Raw genomic sequence first — 26,420 nt, forward strand, 5'->3', positions numbered from 1 at the left:
CCAGGTAGTCCTAAAGCTTTCTTTAGTTGTGCCCAGTCTCCTGTGGAGCCGCTAATCCCCATGGTCCTTACGGAGTCCCAGCATCCACTACGGACTACGAGAAATAGATTTACCGGTGAGTAAAATCTTATTTTGTTCTTTACATAGTTGAATGTGCTGACAACAAAATCACACAAAAATTATCAATGGAAATCAAATTTATTAACCCATGGAGGTCTGGATTTGGAGTCACCTTCAAAATTAAAGTGGAAAAACACACTACAGGCTGATCCAACTTGGATGTAATGTCCTTAAAACAAGTCAAATGAGGCTCAGTAGTGTGTGTGGCCTCCACGTGCCTGTATGACCTCACTACAACCCACACAAGTGGCTCAGGTAGTGCAGCTCATCCAGGATGGCACATCAATGTGAACTGTGGCAAGAAGGTTTGCTGTGTCTGTCAGCGTAGTGTCCAGAGCATGGAGGCGCTACCAGGAGACAGGCCAGTACATCAGGAGACGTGGAGGAGGCCGTAGGAGGACAACAACCCAGCAGCAGGACCACTACCTCCGCCCTTGTGCAAGGAGGAACAGGAGGAGCACTGCCAGAGCCCTGCAAAATGACCTCCAGCAAGCCACAAATGTGCATGTGTCTACTCAAACGATCAGAAACAGACTCCATGAGGGTGGTATGAGGGCCTGGGGTGGTATGAGGGCCCGACATCCACAGGTGGGGGTTGTGCTTACAGCCCAACACCGTGCAGGACGTTTGAGCAGTGTATATCAGTGGCAAACGCAGGATTTTGAAACGGGGGTTTCCAAATAATTGGTTACAGACCAATGTAAAAATTTATTACTTTATGGGAATTGTATAAGGTATACGCTAAAAGGAATTATTTTATAATGTAGTTGCATACTGTGGAACCATGTAGTGATTAAAGTGAATTATTTAGCTGCAACTTATTAGGTTCAGCGCTGTCGTGATTTACATATTTTTAACCATTGTGCTAAGACACATTAGCTATATCCAATGTCAACCCTCTGTCGACTGTACAGCAGTATGGATGGTGTAATGAGGTCATGGGATCGAATCCCAACATGGGAACTGTGTGGAGTTTGTATATTCTCCCTGTACTTGCTTGGGATTTTTCTGGGTACTCCGGTTTCACCCCACAATCCAAAAATGTACTGGTAGGTTAACTGGCTCTGAATACCCTCCCCCTCCATAGGACAGACAACCTGGGAACATCATTTCCTCCCCAGCAACCCTCCTTCCCTCCATAGACAGAAAGACACAGCACCGACATTCCTCTACTCCCCATAAACAGACAGACACAGCACCGACATTCCTCCCCTCCCCATAGACAAACACAGCACAGACATTCCTCCCCTCCCCATAGACAGACACAGCACCGACATTCCTCCCCTCCCCATAGACAGAAATACACAGCACCGACATTCCTCCCCTCCCGCATAGATAGACACAGCACCGATATTCCTCCCTCCCCATAGACAGACACAGCACCGACATTCCTCCCCTCCCCATAGACAGACACAGCACCGACATTCCTCCCCTCCCCATAGACAGACACAGCACCGACATTCCTCCCCTCCCCATAGACAAACACAGCACAGACATTCCTCCCCTCCCCATAGACAGACACAGCACCGACATTCCTCCCCTCCCCATAGACAGAAAAACACAGCACCGACATTCCTCCCCTCCCGCATAGATAGACACAGCACCGATATTCCTCCCTCCCCATAGACAGACACAGCACCGACATTCCTCCCCTCCCCATAGACAGACACAGCACCGACATTCCTCCCCTCCCCATAGACAGAAATACACAGCACCGACATTCCTCCCCTCCCACATAGATGGACAGCACTCCCCCTGGTCACTGCTATTGAGTACCGGTGCCCGCCCCCGGCACGTCTCACCTTGCTGTGCTTCACAGAGATATGGAGTCAGTGTCTGGCCGGGAATGAAGTTACAAGCAGTGCCGCTAGTGTAGCTGTACCAGCTTCTCTCACCTCTCGCACATCGCCTGAGTGGAGCTGCTTTCTACTCATTCCAGCCTGAGCGCTGCGGCCAGCCTCAAGACCAGAGCCGGCCCTAACCAATATGATGCCCTAGGCAAGATTTTGGCTGGTGCCCCCTAGCACCACCACTAGTTCCGCCTCTGACCCTGCACCCTTTTCCCAGCACCATCACCTCCCACCCATAGCAGTCCTTTTTTTTGTGTTTCTACCCCCTGTAATTTAAATAAGAACAGTGTGCTCATTCGGCGCACAGCCCAAAAAGGTATGTGTTTTTGCTGGCAAGGGGCATGGCCACACAATAGTACCCCCAATTCAACTTTTGCCTCACAGTAGTGCAACTTTATTCACAATTTATAATGCGATAGTGTCCCTTATTCACATTACATCACACAGTAGTACCACTTTACCTTATATACGTTACTCCTCACCCTAGTGCCCCTCATTCACATAACATCATACTGAATTGCTTTTTATTCACATTACACCACACCATATTGCTCTTTATTCACATTAGACCACACAGTAGTGCCCTTTCTATACATTACGCCACATAGTAGAGCACCTTATACACATAATGCCACGCATTGGTAATGCATTTATACACATACCACACATTAATGCCCCTTACACATATGACACATATTAATGTCCTTATAAACAGTGCCTTACACATTATGCCAACCCTTATTAATGCTCTTATACATATCATTTCCCTTACACATATGCCGCACATTAATGCCCTTATACACATAATGACACACATAATGTCCCTTACACATATGCCGCACATTAGTGCCCTTATACACATAATGACACACATAGTGCCCCTTATACATGTTACACATTATTAATGCCCTTATACACATAATGACACATATAGTTCCTGGCGTGAGTCAGCTGGCAGCTCTGCTAATGTTGGGTGCCTATTTTTTATGAAAATACATCTTATGTGCATTGCTATGTGGCTAGGATGCACAAGCAGATTCTGCTGATTAAAATGATATGCGGCAAGCCTATATACTGTGTGCGACTGTGGCTGTATCTGCATACAAAATGCTACACACAAAATATAGGCATGCTGCATATCATTTTAATCAGCAGAAGCTGCTTGTGCCCCTAGGCATACAAGATGCCCTAGGCAATTGCCTAGTTTGCCTATGCCTAGGGCCGGCTCTGCTCAAGACGCTCCTGCCCTGTTACAGCCGCGGTGAGCCTCCGCTGCTGCCGCTGGCTGTCCTCACTGTACCCCGGCTCTCAGCAGCGGCGCTGTCCCGCTGTACCTGCGGTGGTCAGCTTCCGCTGTCGCCGCTCAGCGGGCAAGGCAGATCACTACTGTCTGCCGCCGCTTACTGTAAGGATGTGGGGGAGGTTTTACCTATTTCTACAGGAGTAGAAATACGTTAGATGCTCGGTTCCCCACGATAGATTGGCGGCCAGGGGGGGTTTCTAGGTACTCGGAAACCCCCCCTGCGTGCACGTATGTATATATTACTGGCACCACTGCCCACCAATGACGTTTCTTTAAGCCAGTAATATATACATTGCTGGCACAGGGCTGCAATGTATATATTACTGGCACCACTGCCCACAAATGTTAATGTATAATATACATAATATATAAATTGCAGGTCCCCATTTATACACATTATGGCAGCAGTCCCCCTTTTTACACGGCAGCAGTCCCTCTTTTTACACGGCAGCAGTCCCCCTTTTTACACATTACGACAGCAGTCCCTTTTTTTACACGGCTGCAGTCCCCCTTTTTACACATTACGGCAGCAGTCCCCTTTTTACATGGCAGCAGTCCCCCTTTTTACACAGTAGCAGTCCCTCCTTTTATACGGCAGCAGTCCCCATTTTTACACATTACGGCTGCAGTCCCCTCCCAGCCCAGGGGTTCCCAAACTGTGTGCCATGGCTCCCTGGGGTGCCTCGGGACACTTGCAGAGGTGCCCTGGGTTGGTGGTCCAGGACCAATTCAAATTATTCATGGTCAATATAATAGGCAAGAATGTACAAGAAGGGGTGAATGGCGCTCGTGTGTCTGGATATTTTGTGTGGGCTGCAACCTGTGAATGAAGCACCTCCAAAAATACTTCACGTAGACAATAATGGTAATGGGTTTTCACAGGTGCGCCTGGTATCTATGGTGTCTGTAAAGGGGTATATAGTGGTTTAATTCCTAAAACAATATATAATTTGATGTCCTTAACAGAATAAATGATATGGTAATGATAACAAAATATGCAATAAACAGTATTGAAATAAAAAACTCTGTTTTTATTTTGTGAAGAATAATAAATGTTAGGAATAAAATAAAGAAAAAGTGGGGGGGGGGGGGGTTGGGGAGGGGGGAAGATGTGGATATGGTAAGTGGGTATGAAGGCAATCTTCTGCTGTCAAAAACAGCAATGGAGTTCCTTGTTAAATAGGTCGAATTTTCTATAATGCTGATCACTTCAGAAGAGTGGCGTCCCACCTCTGAGTTAATGATATTATGTGCAAATTCAATGTCCAGAGCTTCAGGTGAAGTAACTAAATGTCTTTGGATCCGGTGAAAGGAAGAGAAAAGATAAAAAGGCCTAAGAAAAATATGGGGTACCCCTGGGTTGCCGCTGGCGATATGGGGTCAGGGTATGGTGAGTGCTAAGGTAGTGAGGACTCCGGACAGGCTGTGCCCCTCTACGCCCTGGGTCACCCTGATGTCGCTCTAATGAGCGCAACACGGTGCCCTGGACAGAAGGGGAACAGTCGTGAGTCTTGGAGAGGAAGCAGCCCCTACCTCTCTCTCCAAGACTCACGACTGTTCCCCTTCTGTCCTTAGCACTCACCATACCCTGACCCCATATCGCCAGCGGCAACCCAGGGGTACCCCATATTTTTCTTAGGCCTTTTTTCTTTTCTCTTCCTATCACCGGATCCAAAGACATTTAGTTACTTCACCTGAAGCTCTGGACATTGAATTTGCACATAATATAATTCACTCAGAGGTGGGACGCCACTCTTCTGAAGTGATCAGCATTATAGAAAATTCGACCTATTTAACAAGGAACTCCATTGCTGTTTTTGACAGCAGAAGATTGCCTTCATACCCACTTACCATATCCACATCTTCCCCCCTCCCCAACCCCCCCCCCTTTTTCTTTATTTTATTCCTAACATTTATTATTCTTCACAAAATAAAAACAGAGTTTTTTATTTCAATACTGTTTATTGCATATTTCGTTATCATTACCATATCATTTATTCTGTTAAGGACATCAAATTATATATTGTTTTAGGAATTAAACCACTATATACCCCTTTACAGACAGCATAGATACCAGGCGCACCTGTGAAAACCCATTACCAATATAATAGGCAAAACCAGTGCTGGTGGCTGCCAGTCATAAAATATGTGGCCAAGCGAATCTTGTCCCTCACCACACAACTGACCCTAAGGATGACATATAAACGCGATCTACTTAATGTAATATTTCTTTCTAAATTTCTCATTAAGAAATTTTTGGCCTAGGGGTGCCGTGAAAAAAATTCTGATATTCTCGTGCGCCGTGATTCAAAAAAGTTTGGAAACCACTGTCACAGCCTTTAGAATTCAAACCCATCCCATTATGTAAATAGCCTTTCTAATGATAGATTTTCAGCAAAGTCTTTCACCTCCTGAAAACCTCTTGCTCTTTGGGAAAATAGCTCAGTGTGTACGCACTACTGTGGGTGAAAGATATATCTTTCAGAGATGTTGTCAAAGTTTTTTTTAAATGAAAATCTACTAATGTGTATGTGCAGGGCTGCCATCAGAAATTAAGGGGCCCTTGACTGTCAATATAGACAGCCGCCCCCCCCCCCCCCCAAATAAATTAATAGATAAAAATAAATAAATAAAATTCTGCTGCACTGCTCCACCCATCTGTGATGTCACACATCATGAAGTTACATATAGGTGAAGACTTGCGGACCTACAGGAACGATTCCCAGAGAGCTGATGCATAGGAAAGACTTGTTTTAAGCCCGTTGTTGTTGCGCAGCCTGGTGTAGCTCTCTAGGTATCAGTGGTAGGAGCACGGAGTGGGCCCCCCTCTCTGTAAGGGCCCGGGACTTCAGTCACCGCAGTCCCCCCCTGATGGCTGCCCTGTGTATGGGCCTTAAGAGCTACTAATTACTTTCACCAAACAGTATGTTGAATTTCTTATTACTAGACAGAATTTGAGATATTTGTCTTTGTATTGACATTTGCTGAGTACAAGCTATTGTTCACCATTATCAGGTATTTTCTGTTGAAAGGTAGCAGTGGCTGGCTGCCATGACCTTCACTAGTGTTCCTGACAGGAAGTGTGCTGTGTGTGAGGAAAATATCTCCAGCCACAGGATACAACCTATTGTCAAATATCTTTAGTTCTGAGAAATTTACACTTCTGAATGTTAATAGAAGATCCTTTACATAATAAACCAATTTATATTTTTAGCGTAATGGTCTTTTAAAAGTGTAATAGCAGTGCAGTGGTTCAACTTACTTTAAATATACTAACCCCCACTAATAGTAATACTGTACTGTATACAGGGACGTTTCTAGACCTTGTGGCGCCCAGGGCGAAAGTTTCCTGTGGCCCCCCCCCCCCCCCCCACACACACACACACCTTCCGTAGGTGCGCAACAAAATAGGGGTGTGGCTTCATATGGAAGGGGCGTGGTCAGTTATGCCCCCTGTAGCTGTGCCCCCTGTAGTTTTGCCCCAGTAGTTGTGCCCCCAGTAGCTGTGCCCCCAGTACTGTGCCCCGAGTACTGTTCCCCCTGTAGCTGTGCCCCCAGTATTAATGCCCCCTGTAGCTGTGCCCCCAGTACTGTGCCCCCTGTAGCTGTGCCCCCTATGCCCCCAGTAGCTGTGCCCCCAGAAGCTGGGACTCCCAGTGTATATATCAGATACATGCTCTACAGGGAGCGCAGGTAGCCACATTCCTATAGGTAGCACAGAGCCAGCAGCCACAGGACAATGTGGGAAGTGAGTGTGACTCACAGAAAGTCTTCTCTCGAGATAGGAGAAGGGACAGGGCCAGGAAAGGGGCATCAGCCGGAGACAATGCGAGCCCCTTATCTCAGTGCGGCAAGTATCCTGTCTGTATGTGATGCAGCAGCGCTAGCAGTGACTTCACTTCACAAAATTAGCAAAAAAACTTTTCATCCGGTGCAGTCTCCGCCAGCGGAGAGACACAGAGTATCAGCTGGAGAGGGCACTGTGTGACCGGGCAATCTGTGCGCTATTACTGCGCTCTCCTGCTCTCAGCGCACCGCACGACACCGTCCCCGTCCAGTAGCGGCTCCTGCCACAGCGGCGGCACCCCAGGTAAAAAGTCTGCTTGCCCGTAGCAAGAGCCGCTACTGATTGTATATAGACATCATATAGCAATATACTACATACTTGTCTACTCTCTCGGAACGGCAGGTAGACTCCCAAATCTCAGCTGCCCGTAAAAGTATTCAAGTCTCACACAGTTGGCCATGCCATCCTAGCTCCACCCACTTCCGTGAGTGAAGTGGGCAGTCCTGGCAGTTGGTGACACAACTAACACTGAATTGTGTCATTATAGCCCCGCACCCCCACTCAGTGCTGTAAGTAGACATTTGGTGCCCTGTGCAAGAAAGAAAATCTGTGCCTCCCCCCCAACACCATGTGAAACAGGAATAGACAAAAATAAGATGAAAATGAGACTTTGTTGGGATGGGGCGTAGCCACAGAATAATACCAATTTACATTGCACAGTAGTGTCCATTACTAACATTACACCACACAGTAGTGTAGTATAGCTGTCCCTGCGATAATCATCCAGAGAATCATTTTTAAATACAGTTTCTCTGCGAGACCTAGCATAGCTGATAGTTGATAGATAATAAATAGACCCCTCTTTATCTTCCCACTTCCCTCTCTCATTTCCTACAGTAAGTACTTTACTTTTCTTTAGATATCACTGTTTCTATCCCATCTGTGTTACCCGATGTTGGGAAGTATGCTGTCTGTCTGCCCCTCTCCTTTAGAATGTAAGCTTTTATGAGCAGGGCCCTCTTCCCTCATGTGCCTGTCCTTCTACGACTTAAACCATATGCTATTCCATACTCCCTTCAGCGGCACCAGATCCCTCAGTTTGCTGCCATCCTGATACTAATGTCAATGTCCACTGCTGATGCAGCTATGTTTATATACCCCGTAATTGTCCTATATTGTCTTGAACTGTAAGTGCTGTTTTCTTGTTTATGTACTCTGTAAATGGGCGCTGCGGATCCATTTTAGCACCATATAAATAAAGGCTAATAATACCTCTCAACTTTTTCACACACAATACAGAAGTGTCAGGGACAGGATAGATGGGAACAGGTGAGAAGGGACAGGACAAAGGTGAAAGACACAGAATAAGTGTCAAGGACAGAACCAGGACAAAGGTGACAGGAACAGGACCTGGACAGAGGGGCTAGGCTAGAGGTGACGGGATCACGATGGACAGGGCCAGAACAGGGGTGACAGGGACAATACAGTGGGGCCAGGACAGAGGTGACAGGACTAAGAAAGAGGGAACAGGAAAAGGACAGGACCAGGACAGAACAGAGAGGACATGAGACAGGGATGACAGGGCCAGGACAGAGGGGACAGGGCAGGGGTGACAGGACCATGACAGAACAGAGGGGACAGGAGAGAGGGGTGGCAGGGCCAGGACAGAGGGGACAGGACAGTGGTGACAGGGCCATGACAGAACAGACGGGACAGGATAGAGGGGTGACAGGACTAAGAAAGAGGGAACAGGAAAAGGACAGGACCAGGACAGAACAGAGAGGACATGAGACAGGGATGACAGGGCCAGGACAGAGGGGACAGGGCAGGGGTGACAGGACCATGACAGAACAGAGGGGACAGGAGAGAGGGGTGGCAGGGCCAGGACAGAGGGGACAGGACAGTGGTGACAGGGCCATGACAGAACAGACGGGACAGGATAGAGGGGTGACAGGACAGAAGGGACATGGATGGGACAGGGATGACAGGGACATAACAGAACAGAGGGGACAGGATAGAGGGGTGACAGGACAGAGGGGACAGGGCAGGGGTGACAGGGACATAACAGAACAGAGGGGACAGGATAGAGGGGTGACAGGACAGAGGGGGCAGGGATGGAACAGGGGTGACAGGGACATGACAGAACAGAGGTTACAAGAGAGAGGGGTGTTAGGGACAGGACAGAGGTGACGGGGCCAGTACAGAGAAGACTGGGACAGTACAGTGGGTTAGAACAGAAATGACAGAGCCAGGACAGTGTTGACTTGACCAAGATAGAGGGGACTCTCCGACCTGCCTGGCTGCACCTGTACTGGGCTGAGACACCCCCCACTGGGAACTCCAAACCCACCCAAATGCTGCGGCATTTGTGCGAGGACTGCTTAAAAATATAGAGTGACCTACTGACCATACCAGGTCAGAAGATAGGTTCACACGGGTGTAGTACTGGTGACCGGCGGTCTCCTGACCGCCGGTCACCTTACCGACGCCGGGATCCCGGCAGCATACCGGCGCCGGGATCCCGGCGGGGAGGGGCGAGTGCAGCAAGCCCCTTGCGGGCTCGCTGCGCTCGCCACGCTGCGGGCTCGGTGGCGACCTGCGGTCGCCACGGGTTCTATTCCCACTCTATGGGTGTCGTGGACACCCACGAGTGGAAATAGTCCCTGTTGGTCGGCATGCCGACCATCGGGATAGTGAGCCGTCGGGCTCACGGAGGAGGTCATGTGACTGTCGGTCAGCTGACCGGCGGTCACATGATTACCACCCGTTCACACATACTGTTTACAGTGTTTATGTTTAACAGGTTGAATCTCATAAGCATGGCATTTAGACCAGACCATTTTCATATCATACAGTACATCCCAACATTGAGGTATGTGCAGGCGGGACTCTTTCCCACCGATGCCATGCCCCAAAAAGGGGCATGGCATTGGTGGGAAAGGGGTGTGGCTTAGCGGGGATGATACATCCACAAGCCACGCCTCCTGAATTCATCACTTAGGGGGCATGGCAAGCGCTCCCTGAGCTGTTGGCATGCCCACAGCCCCTCTATTTCCCATGAATAGCTGCTGTGCATAGCAGAGTGACAGGAGCATCCTAACTGCCCCCCCCCATCCCCCCATAGCTAAATTACCCACAAATTGCACACACCATATATAACAGCAGCACCACTTGTTTCCCATACTGATTATATGATTGTGCTGCTGGGTCTGTTCACTTCCTGCACTACACTGGGGGTCATTCCGAGTTGATCGCACGTAGCAGCTTAGCCTATGGGGGAGTGTATTTTAGCATGGCAGGGCTGCGTTCGCTTGTGCAGCCCAGCTATGCTAAAAAAGTTTTGTGCAGAACAAGACCAGCTCTGCAGTTACTTACCCTGTGCGATGGATCCAGCGATGAAGGTCCCGGAATTGACGTCAAACGACCGCCCTCCAAACGCCTGGACACGCCTGCGTTCGGATCACCACACCCGGAAAACGGTGAGTATCCGCCCCGGAACGCCTCCCCGCTGTCAATCTTCTTGCGATCGTGCTAGCGATCACTTTCTTCTGGTTGTTGCCTGGCGACGGCTGTCGCTGGGCAATGACGCGCATGCGCATTTCCGACCCGTTCGCACCGCAGCGATGAACACCTGCGTGCGAACGGGTCGGAATGACCCCCACTGTCTGCTGTGGGTGATCCCCTCTAACTGCCCTGGCCACTCCATTTTCACTCCCTTTCACCCCCCTGTGTACCCCAGGACACTCACCTATGTGGAAAGTCTAGTCTTCATCAGCCACAGCGCAGGCAAGAGAATTGCTGTGCTGAATGAGGAGAAGCTCTTAGGCTGAGAAACTTATGGAACTGGCCAGCTCTTGGTCCTAAGCACCTCTCCCAACACAAACTGCTCAGTGTGGGCGGCATGACAGGCACAAAGCTGCCCGCCCCGGCCCACCAAGTACCAGCTCTGAGCCTCATCCAGGCCACCTCATTAAAAAAAAAAAAAAATCTGTGTCTGCGGGTGGATATATGTAGCACAGCTACATTTCTATGTGTATATGCAGCACAGCTACATTTTCTTCCGGTCCCGACACATCTCTGTTTCTTTTCCGAGGCTCACCTCCATCCACTGATCCGTCAGATAGCCCGGCTGTGCTACTGCTCCTGCCTTTAGCGGCTGTGTATGGGCATAACATAAGGCCGATGCAAACAGGTAACCTGCTTGCTTTAATTGGAGTGCCGGTCATTCGAGGGAATATACATATGTCTCTCTCTCTCTCTCTCTCTCTCTCTCTATATATATATACTGTATATATATAAATGCAAAAGCCCTCACTCACTTGCTGACTGATATTGGCTGCTTCATTCTAGTCTGACACTGTGCTGAGGGCATAATGAAGAGACTAATTAAGTGTATGCTTAGAGGTTTCAAGGGGAAGAAGTCTAAAGCACAGACGGAACGCATTGGGAGGCTACTTCAGGCCTTACTCCTTGATATTGGACAGATAAGCTATATATATTTTTGTACATGGGCCCTCATTCCGAGTTGTTCGCTCGGTATTTTTCATCGCATCGCAGTGAAAATCCGCTTAGTACGCATGCGCAATGTTCGCACTGCGACTGCGCCAAGTAACTTTACTATGAAGAAAGTATTTTTACTCACGGCTTTTTCTTCGCTCCGGCGATCGTAATGTGATTGACAGGAAATGGGTGTTACTGGGCGGATACACGGCGTTTCAGGGGCGTGTGGCTGAAAACGCTACCGTTTCCGGAAAAAACGCAGGAGTGGCCGGGGAAACGGTGGGAGTGCCTGGGCGAACGCTGGGTGTGTTTGTGACGTCAACCAGGAACGACAAGCACTGAAATGATCGCACAGGCAGAGTAAGTCTGGAGCTACTCTGAAACTGCTAACTCGTTTGTAATCGCAATATTGCGCGTACGTCGGTCGCAATTTTAAGAAGCTAAGATTCACTCCCAGTAGGCGGCGGCTTAGCGTGTGTAACTCTGCTACATTCGCCTTGCGAGCGAACAACTCGGAATGAGGGCCATTGTTCGCATGCTACTTACTTTATGTCTGATTATTTTTAAGATTTGTTTTTTGCTATTTTATTGATTGTACATGAAATGTACTATTTTTTAAACCTTAAAGTATCTGTGCATTCTACTATCTATTAGTGATCCGAACCCGCCCGAACTTCACCTTTTTTTGCACGGGTCCGAGCAACTTGGATCCTCCCGCCTTGCTCGGTTAACCCGAGCGCGCCCGAACGTCATCATCCCGCGGGTCGGATTCTCGCGAGATTCGTATTCTATATAAGGAGCCACGCGTCGCCGCCATTTTTCACTCGTGCATTGGAGATGATCGTGAGAGGACGTGGCTGGCGTCCTCTCAGTTTCTATGTTCAGTGGGCTGCAAATATCTGTGCTCAGTGTGCTGCAAATATCTGTGCTCAGTGTGCTGCAAATATCTGTGGTGCAAATATCTACGTTCTCTGCCTGAAAAACGCTTCATATCTGTGCTCAGTGTGCTGCAAATATCTGTGCTCAGTGTGCTAATTGCTTTATTGTGGGGACTGGGGACCAGCAGTATTATATAGTAGGAGGACAGTGCAGAGTTTTGCTGACCAGTGACCACCAGTATTATACGTTCTCTGCCTGAAAAATGCTCCATATCTGTGCTCAGTGTGCTGCAAATATCTGTGCTCAGTGTGCTAATTGCTTTATTGTGGGGACTGGGAACCAGCAGTATTATATAGTAGGAGGACAGTGCAGAGTTTTGCTGACCAGAGACCACCAGTATTATACGTTCTCTGCCTGAAAAACGCTCCATATCTGTGCTGCATTGTAGTATATAGTAGGAGGACAGTGCAGAATTTTGCTGACCACCAGTATAGCTATATATATAGCAGTACGGTACAGTAGTCCACTGCTCTACCTACCTCTGTGTCGTCAAGTATACTATCCATACCTGTGGTGCATTTCAGTTTTGCACAGTTTGCTGACCACCAGTATATAATATATAGCAGTACGGTACAGAAGGCCACTGCTCTACCTACCTCTGTGTCGTCAAGTATACTATCCATCCATACCTGTGGTGCATTTCAGTTTTGCACAGTTTGCTGACCACCAGTATATAATATATAGCAGTACGGTACAGTAGGCCACTGCTCTACCTACCTCTGTGTCGTCAAGTATACTATCCATCCATACCTGTGGTGCATTTCAGTTTTGCACAGTTTGCTGACCACCAGTATATAATATATAGCAGTACGGTACAGAAGGCCACTGCTCTACCTACCTCTGTGTCGTCAAGTATACTATCCATCCATACCTGTGGTGCATTTCAGTTTTGCACAGTTTGCTGACCACCAGTATATAATATATAGCAGTACGGTACAGTAGGCCACTGCTCTACCTACCTCTGTGTCGTCAAGTATACTATCCATCCATACCTGTGGTGCATTTCAGTTTTGCACAGTTTGCGGACCACCAGTATATAATATATAGCAGTACGGTACAGAAGGCCACTGCTCTACCTACCTCTGTGTCGTCAAGTATACTATCCATCTATACCTGTGGTGCATTTCAGTTTTGCACAGTTTGCTGACTACCAGTATATAATATATAGCAGTACGGTACAGTAGGCCACTGCTCTACCTACCTCTGTGTCGTCAAGTATACTATCCATCCATACCTGTGGTGCATTTCAGTTTAGCACAGTTTGCTGACCACCAGTATATAATATATAGCAGTACGGTACAGTAGGCCACTGCTCTACCTACCTCTGTGTCGTCAAGTATACTATCCATCCATACCTGTGGTGCATTTCAGTTTTGCACAGTTTGCTGACCACCAGTATATAATATATAGCAGTACGGTACAGTAGGCCACTGCTCTACCTACCTCTGTGTCATCAAGTATACTATCCATCCACCATACCTGTGGTGCATTTCAGTTTTGCACAGTTTGCTGACCACCAGTATATAATATATAGCAGATCGGTACAGTAGGCCACTGCTCTACCTAACTCTGTGTCGTCAAGTATACTATCCATCCATACCTGTGGTGCATTTCAGTTTTGCACAGTTTGCTGACCACCAGTATATAATATATAGCAGTACGGTACAGTAGGCCACTGCTCTACCTACCTCTGTGTCGTCAAGTATACTATCCATCCATACCTGTGGTGCATTTCAGTTTTGCACAGTTTGCTGACCACCAGTATATAATATATACCAGTAAGGTACAGTAGGCCATTGCTATTGATATATTACAGGCATATAATTCCACACATTAAAAAATGGAGAACAAAAATGTGGAGGGTAAAATAGGGAAAGATCAAGATCCACTTCCACCTCGTGCTGAAGCTGCTGCCACTAGTCATGGCCGAGACGATGAAATGCCATCAATGTCGTCTGCCAAGGCCGATGCCCAATGTCATAGTAGAGAGCATGTAAAATCCAAAAAAATAAAGCTCAGTAAAATGACCCAAAAATCTAAATCAAAATCGTCTGAGGAGAAGCGTAAACTTGCCAATGTGCGATTTACGACACGGAGTGGCAAGGAACGGCTGAGGCCTGGCCTATGTTCATGGCTTGTGGTTCAGCTTCACATGAGGATAAAAGCACTCATACTCCTGCTAGAAAACTTAATAGAGTTAAGATGGCAAAAGCACAGCAAAGAACTGTGCGTTCTTCTAAATCACAAATCCCCAAGGAGAGTCCAATTGTATCGGTTGCGATGCCTGACCTTCCCAACACTGGACGGGAAGAGGTTGCGCCTTCCACCATTTGCACGCCCCCTGCAAGTGCTGGAAGGAGCACCCGCAGTCCAGTTCCTGATAGTCAAAATGAAGATGTCACTGTTGAAGTACACCAGGATGAGGATATGGGTGTTGCTGGCGCTGGGGAGGAAATTAACAAGGAGGATTCTGATGGTGAGGTGGTTTGTTTAAGTCAGGCACCCGGGGAGACACCTGTTGTCCGTGGGACGAATATGGCCATTGACATGCCTGGTCAAAATACAAAAAAAAATCACCTCTTCGGTGTGGAATTATTTCAACAGAAATGCGGACAACTGGTGTTAAGCCGTGTGTTGCCTTTGTCAAGCTGTAATAAGTAGGGGTAAGGACGTTAACCACCTAGGAACATCCTCCCTTATACGTCACCTGGACCGCATTCATCAGAAGTCAGTGACAAGTTCAAAAACTTTGGATGACAGCGGAAGCTGTCCACTGACCACTAAATCCATTCCTCTTGTAACGAAGCTCCTGCAAGCCGCACCACCAACTCCCTCAGTGTCAATTTCCTCCTTAGACAGGAAAGCCAATAGTCCTGCAGGCCATGTCACTGTCAAGTCTGACGATTCCTCTCCTGCCTGGGATTCCTCCGATGCATCCTTGAGTGTAACGCCTACTGCTGCTGGCGCTGCTGTTGTTGCTGCTGGGAGTCGATCGTCATCCCAGAGGGGAAGTCGGAAGACCACTTGTACTACTTCCAGTAAGCAATTGACTGTCCAACAGTCCTTTGTGAGGAAGATGAAATATCACAGCAGTCATCCTGCTGCAAAGCGGATAACTCAGGCCTTGGCAGCCTGGGTGGTGAGAAACGTGTTTCCGGTATCCACCGTTAATTCACAGGGAACTAGAGACTTGATTGAGGTACTGTGTCCCCGGTACCAAATACCATCTAGGTTCCATTTCTCTAGGCAGGCGATACCGAAAATGTACACAGACCTCAGAAAAAGAGTCACCAGTGTCCTAAAAAATGCAGTTGTACCCAATGTCCACTTAACAACGGACATGTGGACAAGTGGAGCAGGGCGGACTCAGGACTATATGACTGTGACAGCCCACTGGGTAGATGTATTGCCTCCCGCAGCAAGAACAGCAGCGGCGATACCAGCAGCAGCATCTCGCAAACGCCAACTCGTTCCTAGGCAGGCTACGCTTTGTATCACCGCTTTCCATAAGAGGCACACAGCTGACAACCTCTTACGGAAACTGAGGAACATCATCGCAGAATGGCTTACCCCAATTGGACTCTCCTGGGGATTTGTGACATCGGACAACACCACCAATATTGTGCGTGCATTACATCTGGGCAAATTCCAGCACGTCCCATGTTTTGCACATACATTGAATTTGGTGGTGCAGAATTATTTAAAAAACGACAGGGGCGTGCAAGAGATGCTGTCAGTGGCCCAAAGAATTGCGGGACACTTTCGGCATTCAGCCACCGCGTGCCGAAGACTGGAGCACCAGCAAACAGTCCTGAACCTGCCCAGTCATCATCTGAGGCAAGAGGTGGCAACGAGGTGGAATTCAACCCTCTATATGCTTCAGAGGATGGAGGAGCAGCAAAAAGCCTATACATCTGCCTACGATATAGGCAAAGGAGGGGGAATGCACCTGAATCAAGCGCAGTGGAGAATGATTTCAACGTTGTGCAAGGTTCTGCAACCCTTTGAACTTGCCACACGTGAAGTTAGTTCAGACACTGCCAGCCTGAGTCAGGTCATTCCCCTAATCAGGCTTTTGCAGAAGAAGCTGGAGACATTGAAGGAGGAGCTAAAACAGAGCGATTCCGCTAGGCATGTAGGACTTGTGGATGGAGCCCTTAATTCGCTTAACCAGGATTCACGGGTGGTCAATCTGTTGAAATCAGAGCACTACATTTTGGCCACCGTGCTCGATCCTAGATTTAAAACCTACGTTGTATCTCTCTTTCCAGCAGACACAAGTCTGCAGAGGTTCAAAGACCTGCTGGTGAGAAAATTGTCAAGTCAAGCGGAACGTGACCCATCAACAGCTCCTCCTTCACATTCTCCCGCAACTGGGGGTGCGAGGAAAAGGCTAAGAATTCCGAGCCCACCCGCTAGCGGTGATGCAGGGCAGTCTGGAGCGAGTGCTGACATCTGGTCCGGACTGAAGGACCTGCCAACGATTACTGACATGTCGTCTACTGTCACTGCATATGATTCTGTCACCATTGAAAGAATGGTGGAGGATTATATGAGTGACCGCATCCAAGTAGGCACGTCAGACAGTCCGTACGTATACTGGCAGGAAAAAGAGGCAATTTGGAGGCCCTTGCACAAACTGGCTTTATTTTACCTAAGTTACCAGTGTGTACTCCGAAAGAGTGTTTAGTGCAGCCGCTCACCTTGTCAGCAATCGGCGTACGAGGTTACTTCCAGAAAATGTAGAGAAGATGATGTTCATCAAAATGAATTATAATCAATTCCTCCATGAAGACATTCACCAGCAATTGCCTCCTGAAAGTACACAGGGACCTGAGATGGTGGATTCCAGTGGGGACGAATTAATAATCTGTGAGGAGGGGGATGTACACAGTGAAAGGGGTGAGGAATCGGAGGAAGAGGAAGAGGTGGACATCTTGCCTCTGTAGAGCCAGTTTGTGCAAGGAGAGATTGATTGCTTCTTTTTTTGGTGGGGGCCCAAACCAACCAGTCATTTCAGTCACAGTCGTGTGGCAGACCCTGTTGCTGAAATGATGGGTTTGTTAAAGTGTGCATTTCCTGTTTATACAACATAAGGGTGGGAGGGGGACAATTCCATCTTGCACCTCTTTTTTCTATCATTTTTCTTTGCATCATGTGCTGTTTGGGGACTATTTTTGGAAGTGCCATCCTGTCTGACACTGCAGTGCCACTCCTAGATGGGCCAGGTGTTTGTGTCGGACCCCTCCCCAAGGAACTGCACTGGCTAAAAGAAAACATTTATGCAAGTACAAATAAAAAGATAGACACCCACAATGTGGAAAAAGAGACACACAACTACAATGGGGAAATGGAAAGAGACACAGAGGCTGTGTTGTCCTACATATTCCCTAGTAGTAGGAAATACCCCAATCAAGTTAACAAGAGACCATTTTGCATATCTTGGGGTCCGTATACCTCATTGCCTTGGTAGCCTATATTCTTTAAATCACACTTTATTATAAAGGTGATCTCAGATGAGCTGGAGGGATGGAGGGACCATCCTCTATCCTATCCTAGGGATGGTCTAACTTAATTAAAATGATCTCTTATGTATCTTCTCCAAGCCCTTCCCTTATTTATCACTGTTACATATTTACAAAATCTCAATAAAATGTTTAGGAATTGTATTTGGCAAGGGAAGAGACCAAAAATCAGCCTCCAGAGATTGCAGCAGACTGATACCCCTTTTCCACTAGCTCAAAAAACACGGGTAAATGCACAGGGGCGTGCATTTACCCGTGTTTTTTGCAAGTGGAAAAGAGTCAACCCGGATCAAGTGACCCGTGAATCCTACCCGGCTATTTACCTGGGTAGGACACGGGAATGATCCGGTTAGGGTTGTAGTGTAAACGGGAGCCGTGTCGATGCGACACGGCTCCCGTTTACACTGTATGGAAGGGCGGAGCTGGGAGATCATGTGATCTCCCTGCGCCGCCCCTGCCATGTCACCTGAAGCGTCACCAACCCGGCATATGCTGGGTTGTGACTGCTGATGGGAAAGGGACCGAGCACGGGTCGCAGCAGGGGGCAGCTCCCGTGTCAGGCACCCGGCTGCGACCCGTGCTCGTAGGTGGAAAAGGGGTATAAGACGAATGGTGGGATAAGGGTTTCCCAGACATACAAATGTATAACCGGCAGAGGCGTAGCTAGGTTTTTGGAGCCCAGGGCAAGATGGAAAATGGCGCCGCCCCACCCAAAAAAAACCAAAAAACACCAAAAGAAGCATGTGCGCGCGCCAAAGGCGCGTGCAGGGAAAAAATGGGTGTGGCCATGCACCAGAAGGGGTGTGTCCACTGAAAATTGCCCACAGTGCCAGTTACATTGCCCCACAGTGCCAGTTACAATGCCCCACAGTGCCGGATACATGCCCCACAGTGCCGGATACATGCCCCACAGTGCCAGATACATTGCCCCACAGTGCCAGATACATTGCCCCACAGTGCCAGTTACATGCCCCACAGTGCCAGATACTTGCCCCACAGTGCCAGATACATGCCCCACACTGCCAGTTACATTGCCCCACAGTGCCAGTTACATTGCCCCACAGTGCCAGTTACATGCCCCACAGTGCCAGATACATGCCCAACAGTGCTAGTTACATTGCCCCACAGTGCCAGTTACATGCCCCACAGTGCCAGATACATGCCCCACAGTGCCAGTTACATTGCCCCACAGTGCCAGTTACATGCCCCACAGTGCCAGATACATGCCCCACAGTGCCAGTTACATTGCCCCACAGTGCCAGTTACATTGCTCCACAGTGCCAGTTACATTGCCCCACAGTGCCAGTTACATTGCCCCACAGTGCCAGTTACATTGCCCCACAGTGCCAGTTACATTGCCCAACAGTGCCAGTTACATTTTCCCCACAGTGCCAGATACATGCCCCACAGTGCCAGTTACATTGCCCCACTGTGCCAGTTACATTGCCCCACTGTGCCAGTTACATGCCCCACTGTGCCAGTTACATGCCCCACTCAGTGCCAGATACATGCCCCACTCAGTGCCAGATACATGCCCCACTGTGCCAGTTCCATGCCCCACTCAGTGCCAGTTCCATGCCCCACTCAGTGCCAGATACATGCCCCACTGTGCCGCCACCCCCCGTCAGTCACCGCTTGTTGATATGTGAGTGGAGAAGAGCGCAGCGCAGCGCCTCTCCTTCCCCTCACCGCTCCAGGTCTCCGGCGGCTGTGTGGCACCGGTTCGCTAGCCAATCAGAGCTCGCGGACCGGCAGCCAATCAGGAGCCGGTCCGCAAGCTCTGATTGGCTAACGCCGCCGGAGACCGGACACACGCAGCTGGAAGCGGCGGTGAGGGGAGGGAGAGATGCTGCGCTCTCCTCCCCTCACATTTTGGCATGACGGGGATGAGTGGGGCATGATTCCCTGGCCGCCGGCGGCGCCCCCCTCTCCTGGGCCTGCCAAGGCGCCCAGGGCACGTGCCCCACTCACCCTACCATAGTTACGCCTCTGATAACCGGGCAGCCATGTTCAGGTACCTATCTGACTGGACCATACTGCCCAACATTTTGCAGGCTGAACCTGGGACTCCTGCTTGCGCAAAAAGGGGCATGGCCTCAGCAAAAGGGGGCGTGGCTTCACAGGAAATCCACGACCGTGAGCAATGTACTGTCGAAGTCAAAAATATTACATAGAGAAAACATCCAAACTCCAAACAGATGAGTCTCTGTGCGTGCAAATACGCACAGCGTGCACAGCAATATATGGTAACATACGCATTTACACAGACATGCCACAAAGATATATTCAACACATACTGTATTTCATACAGCACATAAATTAAACATGTCAAGCACCAGACATTATAAGGTTTTAAATTATATAATGGAGTATAACGTTATGTATGTGTATTGTTGGAGCGGAGCAAGATGGACATGTCATGCTTGGTGTCAAAATGATCGGAGGAATGTGTATGTTAATTTGATGCCTGTGGTTAGATTGTAGCACATTGCAATGAGTAGTTATGATTGAATGTAGGAATATAAAGCCACAATTCTAATGACAACAAAGAATATTCCAAAAGACAGCATGTGTGGCCAGGAAACCAGAGGCCAGCCCCTATGATGTCATCTTCAAGGCTTGCATATGAACTGACCAATGACTCATCATGAATGAGAAAGTTCCCTCCCCTGGACCAATAGCGGAAGACATGTTATCCCCCAACATACACAGTGTATAGCTGATCCGAGAGACAAGAAGTTTTTGTTTTGCTGTTACTGTGCTGCTGTGAGCATTGAGAGAGAGGGAGAGATGGAGGAGATGGAGCGTAGTGAGCATGAGACAGGGAGATGGTAATTGTATGCTGGCCGTGACTGTATGAATTATTTTGTAACAATTGTTTCCTATGAAATTGTACTCTGTAACTGAATGATATATACTGTACATGTGATATATTGTATACATATCCTATTAGAGATAAATCTGACTTTCTCAGTACCCATTTCCGTCATTGTGGGGGCATGACCAGCGCTTCGGGAGCTGCTAGCATGCTTCCTGTCGCTCTCTCCCATGAACAGACACTGTGAGGGCCTCCCAAGTTCCCCCCATAGAGGGACAACGCAGCCCGCGGGTGGAACAGTTGCACAGTGCCCGAAAAAACTGGACTGTCCCAAGAAAATTTGGACAGTTGGGAGGTTTATGGTTCCATGACTGTGATACTTATGCAAATACCTCTATTGAAAGAAGCTTTCAAGTTCCTCAGAATCTAAAAGATAATTCTTTATTGTGGAACACCAGGAAACGCTGACACGTGATCCAGCATAAGGCCAGTTTTAACTCTCATAAATCCTTATTTCTTCCATTTTTGTACAATCACAAATTCCAAAATGGTCAGGCTGCACATCCATTTATGATACGGTGGGTTGATGGGAGTATTAATATAGGCTGGCTGGTTCACCGAACAAATTCTAATGGTTAGAGAAGCTGTAGAGAAATACGCTACAGGCCAAGCACTATATAAGTACACTACCCTAACAAGTGCCTCTAGCCTCAGGTGTGCACACTAACAAGTGCCTCTAGCCCCAGGTATGCACCCTAACAAGTGCCTCTAGCCTCAGGTGTGCACCCCAACAAGTGCCTCTAGCCCCAGATGTGCACCCTAACACGTGTCTCAAGCCTCAGATGTGCACCCTAACACGTGTCTCGAGCCTCAGGTGTGCACCCTAACCAGTGCCTGTAGCCCCAGGTTTGCACCCTAACAAGTGTCTCTAGCCTCAGATGTGCACCCTAACAAGTGTTTTGAGCTCAGGTGTGCACTCTAAAAAGTGTCTTGAGCCTCAGGTGTTCACCCTAATAAGTGCCTATAGCCCCAGGTATGCACCCTAACAAGTGTCTCTTTTCCAAAACGTCTGTGTTTTTTCATATCTGAGTCACAGACAAATGCAGGTGTACACTTAAGATCAGGGGTGGTTTTAGGGGTAAAGGGGGGGCCCTAGGCACAGCAGTAACGGCCGCACCGTGTCTCCCTAATTTTTATTATTTTGATTGATTGGTTATAAGCCCTTATTTGATGATATCCAATTTCATAGACTAATTAAAAAAGCCACTATGGTCAACTGGCTTGGGTCTCTGATTCGGTGACACGTTCAAATGACTGAGTCCCGCCTTTTGTACTGAATATGTGTCTGTCTGTGGGAAGGAGGATGACATAATAACAAGCAGGACCATGATATTTATAGTTTTCAAAATGGCAGCTTCAGTTGCACCGTAGTCCCCCAATTCCCCAGTGTGTTGCTCTGCTGAGCAAATCCTTTCCAGAGCTCCCCAGCCCACAAAGAAGGAGACATGGTGGGCATGCCAGGAGCCATTGGAATACCACCAGATTGATCAGGGAGGACTGGAACTCATACAGTCTTTCTTCAGCAGCCAGCAATATGTTAGACTCACCACTGGAAAATGCCAGTGGTATATCTACCACAGATGATACCATCCACTGTCTGTCGTCATATGTGCGTAGTTCAAACCGAGCGCATTCTTACTGTGAACACTAAGGGGGTCATTCCGAGTTGATCGCACGGCAGCAGTTTTTTGCAGCTGTGTGATCAGATAGTCGCCACATATGGGGTGAGTGTATTTTAGCATAGCAAGTGTGCGATCGCTTGTGCAGGGGAGCTGTGCAAAAAGTTTTTGTGCAGTTTCTGAGTAGCTCTGAACTTATACTATCAATGGGAGAGAAAGAAGGCTCTTGTGTGGGCACACTCTTATTCAATAAAGGAAAATTCCTGTAATATGTGGAAGGAAATGTTTAAAACATAACTTTTAATGATAAAGTTTAAAACATAATTACCCATCTAAGTGATCCATAGGAAATAAAGAAATTAAGGAATTTTTTTTTAAATGTTCTGGTCTAATTTTTCACAAGAAGTGATTGGAAAGGTTGTAGACACTTAGTTGTCACCCCCATTTCCCCTGACCAGTACAGAATTTCTGTATTGATGGCTCCTAACTGTTAATTTACATATTGGAGCTGATTGGCTGGTGCGTGTATCACTTTGCACTTATCACTGGTTTATCACTTCCTTATGCCTTCTCCAGGTTAATACATCTGCCCCATAGAAAGGAAAATAATTCCTACTCTACAATACCAGGTATTCACAGGAAGTCTCCTCTCCAGGTACTAACCCGGCCCAACGCTGTTTGGCTTCCAAGATCGGTTGAGATCGGGCATTGGCAGCGTGGTATGATAGTAGAGAATTTATGTGATCTGTATACAAATGAGAGCGCACCTATATAAGAAATTAGTAAAAAGTATGGAAATAATTCTAGAAGAAAGAATAGAAAAATGAATAAGTAAAGTAGATAAGAATATGTGGATCTGCTTTCTACGTTAGGCACGGCCCAACAAATCCCACATTAGTGGTATTGTGCTCCATGGATCGTAGATGAGAGTCCACGGGAAAAGTAATAGAGAGAAAAAGGACAAGAGCAAAAGATGCTGAGTTCTGTTCCAATTGTGTAATAAGACAGTACAATAAACAAATATTGCATTAAACGTCAGGTCAGTTATAGAAAATGTATATGTCACCATTAATGATATTATGCCTCTGACACCAAATGTTGTTTTTAGCAAAATAATTGAACATAGGAATCTGACCAGAAAAAATATATTTTTTTCTCACCAGAAAAAATATATATTGCATATTATCCAGGCTGAGCCAAAAATACAATCATAATATTTAGTTGTCAGTTGTCTGGAATAACACTGAAAATTACAATAGATGGAACAGTGTGACAATATGCTTGCCTCTAATTGTGATCAAACAGTCTATCTGCAGATTCAGACAGTTATGGCACAAAATATCCACCAAGTGCTGAAAATCACAAAAAAATATATTAGGACAATATGGCAGTATATTAGCCTCTATTCAGGATTGGACCCAAAGCCTATAACAGCAGACAATCTTCACATAAAGAGGTCTGCTCTGGTACATAATAAAGTATAGGAGATACAAAATAAGGATAAGGTATTGCTGTCTGTGAAGTATATTCACAAGACAGATATAGGCTTACGAAACTCCAAACTGAGAGGACTGGGTAAGCATGTCAGGGCATCGTCAGGTGAGGAAAAATGGTGCCAGAGGATCACTCCATGGACGGTCCCCCCGTGGAAGATGCGTTTCGCCCGTCCGGGCTTGTTCACTTCCGGGTTTGGAGGGGTAAGTGGGGAGCGGGGTTTAAAAGCAGCTGCAATGAATGTGTCAGCCAATCGCTGCCAACGACATAGGAGAGCGGGTGCGGTGGGCGGGAGCAACCAGCGGCCACCCGAACGCACTCGTCCACTGCATGTACAGAGCGTGGCAGAGATATCGGGGCGGGGGTTATGAGACCTAGGGCGCCATCTTGGTGTAGGGATATAGGTAACAAAATTAAGGTAAAGCTAGGATAGTGAGTATGGGCAGATAAGAATGAAAATCATAATGTAGAGAAGAAAGGGGAGGAGCGGCAGCAAAGGCAAAGGCAAATATCGGAGATCCCGGTGTTAATAAGAATAGAAGACCTAGAGCCTCATAGTGGGTTATGGATGCAAGCCTAGATAGGCTGGTTATAATAAATGAGTTAAGAAAGAGATATAAGTCACAAAATATTAACTGTGTATAAAACAGATATTGGGGACGGAGATAATATTAGTTTAGTTAAACATGTCAGTCAGTGGAATTCAACTGACCCTTAGAAAGCGTGGCGCGGATATGGGGCGGGGAAGGTGAATCCACAAGCGCCATCTTGATACCGGTATATAAGGGCAAAGTAGAGGTAAAACTGACATAAGTTAGTGTTTATAAGCCTGAATAGGCTAGTTATGATAATTGGATTGTTGACAAGAGTATATGCCACTGATTGTTGGCTATATTTAAGACAAAGATGGGAGGCAGAGATGACATTAATATCACTGAACAGGTCTATTAGTGAACGTCATCTGGCCATTGGGAAGCATGACGGGGATATGGGGCGGAGATGGTGAATATTCAGACGCCATCTTTGTGTAGGGGTCTGGCAGGCATAAGTTAAACCAGGTAGGTGGGTTGACGGATAAAGTAACAGCCTGAATATAATAGGCATGAAGGTATGACAAATGGGAGCAACAACCTGAGTAGATAAATCACCTGGGTCCTAGTGTCAATAAGATTCAAAATCCTGAGCCCCCGATAGGTTGGGGATAAACCTAGTGAAACTGGTGAAAATAAAATAAAATGAAAGGTGCCAGCTTGTAGGGAAAAAATAAAGAATAAGGATAAAAATTTAATAAAACAAAGGAGCAGTGACGCCATGATGAGGTGAAACAGTGTGCCAAAGTGAAAGTACTGTGCAAGACACAGGATGGGAAAATGCAGTGAAATAGAAATTGGTAGTGTTACCTAAGTGACTGGAGTCTGGGGATAAGGGAGAAGAAAAGGAGATGGGGCTAGGGCTGTGGAAGGGAAAGTGTAGGGTGAGAATAAATGAGATTGGGTAAAGTGGAAACTAAAACGGAGATGGGTACTAGTGAATGTGAAAACAGAGGTGTATGCAAAGAAGTACACAAAAAGAGAAAGGAGGGGAAAGAGGTGAGGGAAATTGACATGGATGGAGGTGAAGGTAGTGGAAAGAAGGAAATTATAAAAATGAAATGGTTGTGATGACCGTGCAAGACGGTACTGTGTGTGAGTGAGTGTGTGGGTGAAGTGGCGGGGGGGGGGGGGGGGGAGAAGAAAAGGAGAGGGAGGAAGATGGAAAGGAGTTGAGAATGAATGGCATTAAGAGAACTGTGGCTCAAAGAAAAACGGCGTAATTAATGGTTTCATTCAGGCCGGAGGGCTTGAGGCTGCCAAGGTGAAAAATCCATTTGCTCTCTTTCTTGTAAAGTTCCTTAGTAATGTGTCCTCCTCATATACCCAAATGAACGCGATCTAGGCCAAAGGCCTTGAATTCCTTGATAGATCCTTCGTGATGAAAGTGAAAGTTCCTGGCAACCGAAGTAAGTTGTTTCATACGTGAAAGATCTTTTGATGCATTACGAATGTTGCCCAGATGTTCCAGGACCCTCTCTTTAAGTTTGTGTGTGGTCATGCCGATGTATTTGAGGTTACACCCACAAGTTATGCAGTAAATCACTGCTTGAGTATTGCAATTGAAGAAGTGTTGTAGCGTTACTGATTGGCCATACCTGTCAATGACAGTATTTGTTTGTAATATCTGTGGGCACGATTTACATTGTCCACAAGGAAAAGAACCAGTAATGGGTGGTTTCTTAGGTATGGATGTTACAAAATGGCTCTGGACTAACTGATCTTTAATGTTCTTGGATCTACGCCAACTCATCTGTAAGGGAGAATTCAGAAGAGGGGATAGAGCGGGATCCAACTGCAATATGGAAAGATGTT

The 26,420-nt window shown here is 47.3% G+C and overlaps 2 pseudogenes; one reads left to right on the top strand and one right to left on the bottom strand.

Annotated features, from left to right (window-relative positions):
• Nucleotides 1-26,420, top strand: part of LOC134910992 (PAS domain-containing serine/threonine-protein kinase-like) — a 48,139-nt pseudogene that overhangs the window by 19,035 nt on the left and 2,684 nt on the right.
• On the bottom strand, nucleotides 23,136-23,254 carry LOC134913131 (5S ribosomal RNA; annotated as a pseudogene).

Source organism: Pseudophryne corroboree, chromosome 4 (assembly GCF_028390025.1).
Source record: "Pseudophryne corroboree isolate aPseCor3 chromosome 4, aPseCor3.hap2, whole genome shotgun sequence".
NCBI classification, from domain to species: domain Eukaryota; kingdom Metazoa; phylum Chordata; class Amphibia; order Anura; family Myobatrachidae; genus Pseudophryne; species Pseudophryne corroboree.